The sequence below is a fragment of the Silurus aristotelis genome, assembly GCF_946808225.1.
Source record: "Silurus aristotelis genome assembly, chromosome: 11".
NCBI lineage: Eukaryota > Metazoa > Chordata > Actinopteri > Siluriformes > Siluridae > Silurus > Silurus aristotelis.
Genome location: NC_139584.1, coordinates 25,233,316 through 25,247,528, shown reverse-complemented (window position 1 = coordinate 25,247,528; position 14,213 = coordinate 25,233,316). Strand labels below are relative to the sequence as shown.

The 14,213-nt window shown below is 38.7% G+C and overlaps 1 protein-coding gene across 6 annotated transcripts in view; it reads left to right on the top strand.

The window, feature by feature from the left end:
- Positions 1-14,213, top strand: part of magixb (MAGI family member, X-linked b) — a 66,223-nt gene that overhangs the window by 4,626 nt on the left and 47,384 nt on the right. The gene's annotated exons all lie outside the window — the stretch shown is intronic.

The window sequence follows — 14,213 nt, the reverse complement described above, 5'->3', positions numbered from 1 at the left end:
TAACGCTGATGAATTAAAAGGGTGTACAAGCTTTTAATTGCACCATGTCACTTTGGTATATTTATATTCCACGAAGGATTCATCTGGGAATGTTGTGACTAGGAAATACAAAGTCGCCTCTAACAGCACGCACCAAAGAGGAGACATCCCAGCGAAGTCTCCCTAGCTTCAGTGATGGAAGTCGACTGTCAATATCACGGCTCATGTATATTCCATTTACCAGTAGCAGCGATTGATTTGTTCAATCTTTTGCTCGATATTTTTTTTTTCCACCATTTACTCTAGTACACATAGGTGAGCTTCGGTTAATTGGTTATTATGATTTGCTTTCGGATCATTTTACGTTTAAAATCTGTCCACTGTGCATTTCCCATTCCACTGACCTAAATCTGCAGGGACTTTCCCAAACACCCTCATGACCAGTAGTGCTGCTGGATGACCAGACAAAAAATCCTACATCCTACAATATCAGTATAGGGGTCACTAACATATTGCTGTTCCAAACCCTTGATCCATATTTGTTCATATAATTCTCTGCAAATGTGCAGAAAAACAACCCGCTAAGGACTTGCTGCTGTTTGTCGAGAGCTCAAACATGATCTGTTACATCAAAGATATAATCCAGAGAGAATTAGAGATAGAATTAAAACTAGCTTTCATTCAGGAGATTCAGGTACTCATTCACATCCCTAGTTAAGGACTAACCGACTTAGAAGGAGTTACGGCACATTAGCTACAACTCACTACGTTACATTTCCGTTCCAGCTGAACATTCCCAGCGGGCTAATGAATTTACGATTTTATGCTTCCGTGTACTATAAATCCTTTCACTAGAGTGAAGCAATTCACTAACACAGATGAACACCGAGGAGCACACACACGTGCCTGGGCGGCTGCGACAGATTGGAGGTCGTTGGTAACTGAAGAGGGTTTGGCTGACTTCCAAATCCTGCCAATGGAGGATGATCAGGGTCAGGGCAGTCAGATACAGGTTAGAACAAGGAGCTTTACAAAAACAAGTTATTGCACATGCCCAACTGTCCAACCATATCAATAAAACATGGGAGATTGGAGCAGCTAAAGTTGAGCCAGTGGTAATTACCAGCCAGTTCAATAACAAATGTGTCATGAGGCAGCAGGGCGTTAAATAATCAGCAGTTTTGCCTTTTCCTTTTTTCCTGATTATCCTTTTCATACTTATCATTACACTGCACACCGAATTTGCAGGTTGCAGAGTAATTACATAGTTAAAGAACTAGATGATTCCACTCACAAATGTGACATTTATCAAAAGATCCAGAGTTCCTACACAAGGCATAGTAGGTAAAACATATCGGCCTTTACACCTCAAAGATAAACTGGTCATGTCGGCTCACACCTCTGCAGGAACTTGACTTATAAAACATATCAACTCCAAACTTGTTATGTTCCTCATCTGCCTAAGCCGAAGTACCCTCAACCCAGCCTGCACGGCTAGCTTGGTCACAAATGGCCATTGACTTCTTCACAAACCAGATTCACCTGGTAATTATGGCAATAGTATTCTTCTCCAAACTTTCCTGGTCCTCTTGTTTTTTTTTTTCTTCTTGTTCTTGTGTCCTAATGGAATGAATAGTTTTGTCTTTATTAGATGTATGAGTGGATTTTATTACATTTATTACAATTGGCTCCCACTTCATGATGATTTCGGACATTTGGACTATATTTGGTTTCTCAATCATTGACCATTTAAAGGCTCTGATATGAAGGAGTTGATGTTGAATCTATATTAATCTGAGATTTTGAGCTAATTTATGAGTTGCTCAGGAGCACCTGGTTCCACAATTCCTGAAACGAAAGGACATTACTTTCAGAAGAAAGAATATTATTCATAATCACACACTCCGGGGCTCATGATATTTCTCACTCTCCCGTGTTTGTAATGTTTCAATGGTTTATAATCACATTCTTGGTGCCACCCAAATGATGACGGGTTTCCATTTTAAGTCTTAAGATTTTTTCCTCATATTATCTAATGGAGTTTTTCTTTGCCACAGTCGCCGCCGACTTGTTCATCGGGGATAAATGCGCATAATTTACATATATAACACATTTTTGTTCTATAATTCTTACATTTTCTAAAGCTGCTTTAAAACTATGTCTATTGTGCAAAGTGCTATAGAAACAATTTAATTACATTTATATCTGTTGATATAAAAAAGCAAATCTACCTTGACAAAGTGTTTGTTTATCCAATTTTACATGACAGTTTTATGACTGGAATGAAGTTCAAGCAAGTTCAGGTTCAAAGTAGTTTTTGGCACATTAGATTTAGTTCATTAATCAGACTTTCATGACCACCAAAGAAACATTCCACATGCAAATTATTTTTAAACTGATTTGTTTCCAGCTTGATAAATGGGATCCAATATGCTTTAATTTACATACTCTACATGTCCAGTGTCAGGCAATTGGGCACTGACAAACCTGATAAAAAAACAACAACATTCCAACCCAATGTGTGATATTATATCCATATTGGTACTAATCAATCTGAACAAATCACTGCAGCAGTGAGAGGAAGTGTGTTCATATATATACAGTGGGTACGGAAAGTATTCAGACCCCCTTAAATTTTTCACTCTTTTTTATTTTGCAGCCATTTGCTAAAATCATTTAAGTTCATTTCTTTTCCTCATGAATGTACACATAGCACCCTATATTGACAGAAAAACACAGAATTGTTGACATTGTTGCAGATTTATTAAAAAAGAAAAACTGAAATATCACATGGTCCTAAGTATTCAGACCCTTTGCTCAGTATTTAGTAGAAGCCCCCTTTTGATCTAATACAGCCAGGAGTCTTTTTGGGAAAGATGCAACAAGTCTTTCACACCTGGATTCAGGGATCCTCTGCCATTCCTCCTTGCAGGTCCTCTCCAGTTCTGTCAGGTTAGACGGTAAACGTTGGTGGACAGCCATTTTTAGGTCTCTCCAGAGATGCTCAATTGGGTTTAAGTCAGGGCTCTGGCTGGGCCATTCAAGAACAGTCACGGAGTTGTTGTGAAGCCACTCCATCGTTATTTTAGCTGTGTGCTTAGGGTCATTGTCTTGTTGGAAGGTAAACCTTCAGCCCAGTCTGAGGTCCAGAGCACTCTGGAGAAGGTTTTCATCCAGGATATCCCTGTGCTTGGTCGCATTCATCTTTCCCTTGATTGCAACCAGTCGTCCTGTCCCTGCAGCTGAAAAACACCCCCACAGCATGATGCTGCCACCACCATGCTTTATTGTTGAGACTGTACTGGACAGGTGATAAGCAGTGCCTGGTTTTCTCCACACATACCGCTTAGAATTAAGGCCAAAAAGTTCTATCTTGGTCTCATCAGACCAGAGAATCTTATTTCTCACCATCTTCGAGAACTCCATGCATGCTTTCATGTGTCTTACACTGAGGAGAGGCTTCCGTCGGGCCACTCTGCCATAAAGCCCCGACTGGTGGAGGGCTGCAGTGATGGTTGACTTTCTACAACTTTCTCCCATCTCCCGACTGCATCTCTGGAGCTCAGCCACAGTGATCTTTGGGTTCTTCTTTACCTCTCTCACCAAGGCTCTTCTCCCCCGATAGCTCAGTTTGGCCGGTCGGCCAGCTCTAGGAATGGTTCTCGTCGTCCCAAACGTCTTCCATTTGAGGATTATGAGGGCCACTGTGCTCTTAGGAACCTTAAGTGCAGCAGAAATCTTTTTGTAACCTTGGCCAGATCTGTGCCTTGCCACAATTCTGTCTCTGAGCTCTTCAGGCAGTTCCTTTGACCTCATGATTCTCATTTGCTCTGACATGCATTGTGATCTGGAAGGTCTTATATAGACAGGTGTGTGGCTTTCCTAATCAAGTCCAATCAGTATAATCAAAAATTTCTGTACTCAAATGAAGGTGTAGAACCATCTCAAGGATGATCAGAAGAAATGAAGAGCACCTGAGTTAAATATATGAGTGTCACAGCAAAGGGTCTGAATACTTAGGACCATGTGATATTTCAGTTTTTCTTTTTTAATAAATCTGCAAAAAGGTCAACAATTCTGTGTTTTTCTGTCAGTATGGGGAGCTGTGTGTACATTCATGAGGAAGAAGAATGAACTTAAATGATTTTAGCAAATGGCTGCAATATAACAAAAAGTGACAAATTTAAGGGGGTCTGAATACTTTCTGTACCCACTGTGTGTATATATATATATATATATATATATATATATATATATATATATATATATATATATATATACAGAGAGAGAGAGAGAAAGAGAGGGAGAGAGAGAGAGAGAGAGAGAGAGAGAGAGAGAGAGAGAGAGAGAAACAGAGAGATAAAGGTTAGTTCCAGATGGATGCTACCAAGTTCAAGCTTTATTAAAGATAAATAAATAAAAACACCACCACCAAAGACACAACAGTGCAAGTCAAATCATTAACATCACTGGCAATTTCTCAGGAGAAATCCTGCAGTAATCATTCTCTTTCTGTCTCCCAGCTCTCTTTCTTTCTCTCTCTCTCTCTCTCTCTCTCTCTCTCTCTCTCTCTCTCTCTCTCACATGCTCTATCACAACTGATTAACTGTCAGAAGGCTCTCTCATGCAATAAGAAGACCAAAAAAAGAGAGGCATTGCTAGGATCACACACAAACACACTTTCACTGTAATATGTGTAAAAAAAAAAATATATACATTTTACGGAAATAAGACGGTAAAGCGTGATATTTTTCATCAGCATGTTTTTTTTCATGTTACTGATACACGTTTTACAAAGCCCTACTATCAGTACAACACATGAGAACAGTGAAGAGATGATTATAAAGGCAGGATGTGAGCCACATAATTATAAAAATGTGTTTTTAACTTAACTGTGTATATATATATATATATATATATATATATATATATATATATATATATATATATATATATATATATATATATATATATATATTTTTTTTTTTTTGCTTTTTGGTTTGTTTAATTTTGTTGAGTGTGAAACTTAGTCAAGTCAAATAGCAGAAGCAAAAGCTTCAATTTCACCATGATTTCAGCTGGTTACATTAAGTAATTTATAAAGCCCTTTAACTCTCAAGCCACTAATATATTTCACCCCTAATCTGACCACCTGGGGTTGGGTATGACCCTGCAGTAATAAATTAGTAACACAAGTCACATCAGCACACTATGTTTATATAAGCAGTCCCCGAGTTACGATGGTCCGGCTTACGTTTTTTTTGGATCTTACGATATATAAAAATAATTTTCACGCAGCATTTTATTTTTCTTACGAAACGTTGGGACGCCAGGATGCATTTCCCACCAGCAGGGATGGGTTGATATTTATTTGTTATACATGTATTTCAAATATAAAATAGGATTTTGTCATTTGTATTTGATAGGGTTGATGGAATTGACTTTATATTTTGTATCAAAATACTTTAGTGTCTGCATGATGACATCATAAAAATGATGCCTCTGATTGGTGCCTACTCAGTAGTTGGGATGAACACAGGTGTCTTCTTCTTGAATGATTTGTTTGTCATTGATTTAGTGTTTCTGATGCAAAGTAGCCCTTTGTTACCAAACACCAAGTAACTTAATTAGGATACAATTATAAGACATTCGCAAACATGTTAAACATTAAACCGTTACTTTAAAACTAACCTTCATCTGGGAGATCACAGGGATTATTTATGTGAATATTTAATCTGTCAATTGATTGTATATGTCAGATTTATTGCATGACTCGGCCTGAGAAAAGCTTTTGCTATGAAACGTTATTCACTTAATCAACTGAGTCGGTGTAATGGTTAAGTAGATTAAATAAGCCAGTTGATAGAACTTTTGTGAAGAAATTACATTCTCTCTTGTAAAATAATTTTTTTTATTATTTTTAAAATCTCAAAAATATAGTTTATTTTCATACATCAAGTCAAGTCAAGAAGCTTTTATTGTCATGTCAACCACATATAGCTGATGTAGTACACAGTGAAATTTGACATTTCTTCTGACCTCTGGTGCTACATAACACAACATAGAGCTAAATCAAACAACAAAGAGCTACATCACACAACATAGAGCTACATTACAAATCATAGCGCTACATCACACAACATAAAGCTACATCACACAACGTAGAGCTACATCACATAACGTAGAGCTAGATCACACAACATAGAGCTACATCACACAACATAGAGCTACATTACAAATCATAGCGCTACATCACACAACATAAAGCTACATCACACAACGTAGAGCTACATCACATAACGTAGAGCTAGATCACACAACATAGAGCTACATTACACAACATAGAGCAACATCACACAACATACAGCTACATTACACAACATAGAGCTACATACAGAACACAGAGCTACATTACACAACATAGAGCTACATACAGAACACAGAGATACATTACGCAACATAAAGATACATACAGAACACAGAGCTACATTACACAACATAGAGCTACATACAGAACACAGAGCTACATTACGCAACATAGAGCTACATACAGAACACAGAGATACATTACGCAACATAGAGCTACATACAGAACACAGAGATACATTACGCAACATAAAGCTACATACAGAACACAGAGATACATTACGCAACATAAAGCTACATACAGAACACAGAGTTACATTACGCAACATAGAGCTACATACAGAACACAGAGCTACATTACGCAACATAGAGCTACATACAGAACACAGAGATACATTACGCAACATAAAGCTACATACAGAACACAGAGTTACATTAAACATCATAGAGCTACATACAGAACACAGAGCTACATTACGCAACATAGAGCTACATACAGAACACAGAGCTACATTACGCAACATAGAGCTACATACAGAACACAGAGATACATTACGCAACATAAAGCTACATACAGAACACAGAGTTACATTAAACATCATAGAGCTACATACAGAACACAGAGCTACATTACGCAACATAGAGCTACATATAGAACACAGAGATACTTTACGCAACATAGAGCTACATACAGAACACAGAGCTACATTACACAACATAGAGCTACATACAGAACACAGAGATACATTACGCAACATAGAGCTACATACAGAACACAGAGATACATTACGCAACATAAAGCTACATACAGAACACAGAGCTACATTACGCAACATAAAGCTACATACAGAACACAGAGTTACAATAAACATCATAGAGCTACATACAGAACATTCTTTGCAGTTGGATTCATTGTGGACAGGGTACTGCATCAGCATCTGTCTGCCTCACTTCCATGCTCAGCATTGATGCTGAAATGGAGGCATGCAGAGATGGGATTTGAGATTGTACCAAGTTGTCAGCACCACACTGGGTGGCATTGTGATGCTGCCTGATTCCATCTTTTTGGCAACTTTTTCATTTGAGCACCTCAGGAACCTCTGGTTTGTTAGATCTTACATTCTGAAATAGCATTAACAACAGTGGGATGGAAATGTAGCAGTTGTTTGCAGTGACGCTTCTACAGAAGGGGTTTGTCTCCACATATGAGGCGTCTGCCCCCCACAGAATCATGGATTCGAATGCTGATCTTTTGAATCTAGTTCAAAGAAAAACAAAGCCACATAGCTGCACATAGATCATTTGTAAAATGTAAAGATCCTGGATCTGAGCCCCTGAAGGCGAGCTTTCCAAGGCACACAAGGTGTGTGTGATTTTCATTATAAAATTTTATCATTTCCTCCTGTAAATTGTTACTATGAAACTCGAGGCCTGAATTTGGATTTCATTTTGCCTCCTAGAGCTTCTGTAATTACTTTTTTTTCGATTCACACATTGGCCCAAGCCTGGTCTTGATAATGACATAGAAACTGAAGCGATGCACTGAGTGTGATGATGCACTGTTGATAAGACCTTTTACTCCCTGCAGACATTAATCACCTCATTTAATATTCCATCTCTCATACATGATTAAATTGTGTCGTAAAGCCTGATGAGGTCAAGAATGAGAGTGAAACATTTATTTATTTATTTTTATAAATAAAAAGTAAAAGTAGAGATACAGTTGGAAAAAAATATGACTCCAGTAAAACTAAAAGTGTTCCTTTAAACTTCCACTTCAGTAAAAGTACAAACGTTTTTGCCTTCAAATGTATTAAAGTATCCAAAGTACTATGATTTTTTTTTTTTATGGCTATAATGTTCCTTTTATTATTTATATAAGACTTTTTACTTAATCAACTTAGTTTATGTAAAAAGACTCCAATGTGACTCTTAACACACCAATCTATTAATAGAATGATATTAATGAGCCGAACACTGAATGATATCTATTACAATTATCATGAGCCCAAATCCTTCTTTTCAACAACTTCAAAAAAAAGTGTTGTGGTGAGTCCGAGTTTCATCCATCATTTATTCTTCTCAAAATGTGCTGCTTGCTGTTAAACTAATGCTGAGCTGTATATTGGGGATAAGTAGATACCATCAAGCGGCAATCAAAACAAGTTCAAAACAGAGCGCACGCTCTACACCGATTGGTGGATTGCTGCGTGATTGAAGGGTTAAGTTTTTGTATCGATTTATAAATAAAAAGGAACGACTGATTTCACGAAATATAGTCGAGTAAAAAGTCGCCCCAAATGGAAATACTTTAGTAAAGTACAGAAACGAGAAAACGCTACTTCAGTACCGTAACAAATTACATTTACATTTACTATTGTCCACCACTGTGTATGATATGAAACCAAACTATCCAAACCGCCCTCAGGTTTCATCCTCTGCTGTAAAACCACACAGGCTTTGTCCTTTTAAACAAAACTAACTATATGCTTTTACTGGCAAAATAGCTCATTTACAACTTACTACTTGTCAAATCAAGTTTATTTCTATAGAGATTTTCACAACGGACATTGTCTCAAAGCAGCTTTACAGAATTTACCAGTTAAAGTGAACGGTGTGTATTTACCTCTGATGAGCAGCCTGTGTGACTGTGGCAAGGAAAAAGTCCCTCAGAGGTTATGAGGAAGAAACTTTGCGAGGAACCAGACTCAAAAGGGGAACCCTTCCTCATTTGGGTGACATCAAGAGTGTGATTATAAATCATTAAAACAATATAAAACACCGCAGAGTGACAACTAACATGAGCTCCAGAATGTAAGATTGTGAGTAATGTCCTTTTTACAGTCTTTTATTTGAAATTATGGAGCTACTGAGCAACTCATAAAATAGCTCAACACTTATAAAAGGTATTCTGCATATTAAATCCCCTCCATTAGATCTTCAAAGCTATTCACAGAGGATTTAGATGTGAAATCCATCAATCAAGAGACCGAACGTAACCCCCGAAACGATGTCATCGCCATTTCGTAACCGCGACAACTTTCAAGTTCTATTTTATCAGCAACGCTGCATTTATCAGCAAATTTCTTCATTTATTTCCAATTATATTCAAGGAGCAGCAGCATCTCTTTATCTTTTTGCATTTAATTGGTGTGCTCTCAGAGCTAGTAAGTGCTGGAAAGCTTAATTACCAGCCAACAATGAAAAGTAATTGGTTTCAGTTAGACTTGTGTAGAAAGCACACCTAATCAAACACTGACTTTAGAAAATGCTTGAAAAATCCAGCTTTTAGGACTTTTTTACAATTCAAAGAGCTTATTCATATTGCAGCAAACCAGCTTGACATTTACCCATTTATCAAATGTATCTCTCTCAAGTAACAGTTCAAGCTCCCAAGTGGTCTTATGTTGTTATGTCTTAAGTTTTCACTGGTAGTTTGATGAGATATTCCTGATACACTGTTCTAGAAAAAACAACTATGTTGAGAGCAGTGGCATTTTTGTCTGCGCTGAAAACATAGCTGAGCAGACAGGGAGTGGGGGTGGGGATGGTGGGGCAGGAAAACGGATCACAGAGCCATGAGGAAGGATGCGTAAACGGATATGTAGCGCTCAGCTCTTTCCTCTGACCTTAAGCGTTAGCATTTTTAATAACATCTTTACGCTAGCTGCAATTTCTCGATACGTCTCGTGTGCTTCGAACGGAAGATGCTGTTTTCATAACAAGTCACATAACGCCTCGATGACCTTCAGCGACCTTTGTTTCAGGCTGATTTTTTTTGTTACGCAAAAGACAGAAACTGATATTTAATATAACCAAGTGAAAAGAGATGAATCCGTGCCTACTGCTGTGTATTATTGCCAGCAATGTGTTTATTGCACCAGTCATGAATGACATTGCCTTACGCTGGAGAGAAACACACACACACACACACACACACACACACAGACCACAAATAACAGCAAATATTTTCACTTCATGCAGTATGACCTCGAGGTGGTTTCAGTATGTGAATGTGTGTGTTTTGAAGCAAAAGCCGTGTCAACCCAGAGATCAAGTGAAGTCAAGAAGCTTTTATTGTCATTCTAACCATCATATAGCTGACGCAGTACACAGTGAAATGATACAGTACAACGTGCAAAAGAGAGAACTACAATATAAACAAAAGTGTACGTGTAAACATGAACACAATGTTGTGCAAAAACAGCAAGAGCAGCAATCAAGTGGTGCAAAACAACAGGATAATGTGATTAATATAATATGGGTAGTGCTGAAGACATGGACATGTGTGAAGTGAAATTAGTATCGAGTGTGTGTTGAGTTTTGGTTGTAACAGTTCAGTAACACGCAGTTGAGTGAGTGTGTGTGTGAGTTTTGTACAGTTGAGTTCTGTGTGTTGCGGAGCCTGTTGGCTTGAGGGATGGAAGTGAACGGTGTGTGGGGTCGTCCAAAATGCCGTTGGCTTTGCGGACGCAGCCTGTGGTGTAAATGTTTGTGATAGAGGGGAGAGAGACTCAGATGATCTTCTCAGCCGTACTCACTATACCCTGTAGGGTCTTGCGATGCAATGCAGCTGCTCAGGATGCTCTCGATGGTCCCCTCTGTAGAACATGGTTACGATGGGGGAGAGAGATGGGCTTTCCTCAGCCTTCTCAGGAAGTAAAGACGCTGCTGGGCTTTCTTGGTGATGGAGCTGTATGATATGTATGAGTCATTTCAGTCTTTTTTTTCTAAACAATCGGATTCCCATCTACGTGTAAAAGTAGCACATATTATTGGAAAGAGGTCACATGGTTTATAAAGAATAAAATAATACATCGATCAGGCATAACATTACGACATTAGAACATTAGCGGTGAAGTGAATTAAACTGATTATCTCTTCATCATGGCACCTGTTAACATGTGGGATATATTAGGCAGCAAGTGAACATTTTGTCCTCAAAGTTGACGTGTTAGAAGCAGGAAAAATGGGCAAGCGTAAAGAGCAAATTTGACAAATTGTGATGACTAGATGACTGGGACAGAGCATCTCCAAAACTGTAGCTCTTGTAGGGTGTAAATCAGCAGTGGTCAGAATCTATCAAAAGTGGTCCAAGGAAGAAATAGTGGTGGTTGCTGAAGAAGTCAATGCTGTAAATGCTCGACGCGTCAGGACTAGGCAGGCTCAATCACAAAGGGCAGTCTAAGCCTAGAGCACTAGATTAGTTCTACCCTATGTACAGTGCAATCAAAGTAAACCCGAAGCTATGTAGAGTTTGGTCACCTTGATAATGGTGGATCATATGTAGGAGGTTAAATACTTGCAAAAATGCTTCTGAAAAGAAATCAAATCAAATGTGAAGCATTAAATACTATGACAAATATGAGATGTTCACAAAAAGACAACTAAGCTGCCATTTCCAGCCTCAAACATGAATAAGGAACAATCTGTAAGGACTGTGGACTACGATCTATCAATAGCCTGCACTAATTTTATTTTGACTTTTACGTCTCACATTGGCTCGTAAAGACACCTTTACAAAAGGGTAACCACATTAAGCTTTAGATATGACAGAGGCATGTGATTGATTGACGATTCATTTGCCGAGCCGAGCCGTGCCGCACTCTCCGGTGGACAAATGCTAATGGACACATCTTGACATTCAAGTGTGCCGTGATGAGCCAGGTTTAAATAATACATCAAATGCAGGATTTAAAAGATAATAGATTTGGAGTTTTCTGTAGAAAATTTTGTATAACCAGATTGATTCAGTATTTTGTATCATTGTCTATGTGTTCAATTGCATTATATTCTATAACCTGACTGTGCTTTCTGAACATTCCATTCCACATTTGCTGTTATAGTAAATAATATTATAAATAATAACCGTTATTCTTTTAGGAAGATTTTCCACTAGATTTTAGAGTGTGCTTATGGAAATTTGTCTATGCCTTTATCCAGAGTGACTTACATTTATCTTATTCATACAACAGAGCAGCTGTGGGGATCAGGGCCTTGCTCAGGGGCCCAGGAATGGTAGCTTGGTGTTGCTGAGATTTAAGCTCACAACCTTCAAGTCCAAAATGTCCAAAGCCTTAACCACTAAGCTACCACTTCCTCCAGTATTAGGCTTGCCTTACCTAAGCCTGAGCACCAAGAGAACTTTTCTTTCTTCATCAGTGATCATGATGTCATGGATCCAGGCAGTGGAAAAGAACAGCGTTTGTTCTGTCATTGGGAGATCGTGACTTTGAATCCGATCGATGTCACACCCATTTCTTTGCAGTCCAAGATTGCAAAATTGAACTTCATAGCGACAGTAAGCACGCGTGGACATCTGTGAGCTCATGTATGCGTATTCAATTGGTCAAAAGATGCTGGTTTCATAGACATGTCTTGAAGAAAGCAGGTTACATGGTAGCCTTCAGGGTTGGTAGCTGTGTGATAACAAAAAGCTGGCTTGTGGGCGGAAAATTGGCAAATGATCAAATTGGACAACAGTGGAGTAAAAAAAACAACACGTAATTAACTTTGACTGCAGAGTGTAATGTGTCCCGGTGTGGTGAAAATGAAATGTGTTGTTTTTCAGTGTTGCTTTAAACAAACCAAGGATGTTCAATGGGATTAGAAAAATTGGGATTTCCAGCCGTGATGGATTCGACTGTCAGCGCTTTCAATCCAACATCATCCTGCTACAAACATTTATGTGGCCTTGGCTTCTTATTAGGTGGGCCTGCTAGTGATTAAAACCCGAGCTCACACGCGATGGCGCAGGTTTAGAGTTTTACTGGAAGGGTGTTTTTGTTTTATTGTTATTTAACCCAGGAAATCTTTGTTGATGCATGTGATAGACAAAAAAAAAAAACTAGCAAAATATCTAAATTTGCCCTCTTTATATTTAAATGATATAAAGGGAAAAAAGGCATATTTTATAAAAAGTATGCCTTTTTTATATTATAAAAAATAATACAACTGAAAAGCAGAATACTTATGAGGGACGTACAGTGGAAAGAGGTTAAAAACGTACATTAAAATATGCACATTTGAAGTGTAAACAAGTGTGAGGGCACAAATATGGGTGTTATTCTAGTCACCAGAAGACTTCACAGGAGAACAGTGAAAATACAACAAAAAAAGTGGGGAGGAGTCACAGATAATGAGATAAGGGAAATGCATTGTGTGTGTGTGTTGTGTGTGTATAAGTGTGTGTATAAGTGACATAACAAACGTGTGTGTGTGTGTGTGTGTGTGTTTCCACCTATGGACTGTGCGCTTTCACTCAATATCCAATCGAACAAACTTCCAGCAGTGCCACGTGCATTTTAAAAACACTGTCAGCGACACGTGTATGTGTTTTCTTGTGTGTATCTGTTTTTTTAATCCTGACTCTCTGGCTACGGACACCTGAGCTTCCAAGGTCATACGTAGGACTTCTCTCTCTGTGCCAGCAGCAGTCGGCATGGAGCCTGTGCTCTATCTATCTCTGTAGTCACGAGAAGCCTCCACCCCCCCCCTTCTCCTATCAGCTGCCTAATCTACAGGAGGTGGGGTCAGATAGATGACCAATCGGCCAGTCATTCATGTATATACAATTATTCATCTCTCGTTGGACGCTTCTCGAGCCGTGTAATTAGCCGCGTTAAGCCTGGTGGTGGGGAAGCCTAAGGGGGCGTGCAGATGCATCCATTTCTATCATTTTCTCTCTATCCTCAGTGTCAGGTCGACCGATTGTCCGTTTGACGGCTTTGTCTTTATTTCTGGTCGGGGTGGATGCATTTAGCGGCACTTAGAATACATTAGATTGTGATAATGACAATCAGGAGGGAAGACTCAGTTTGCGCTGAAGGCTAAGCCAACAGCGGAAAACAAAATGGCGTGTTTGAGTC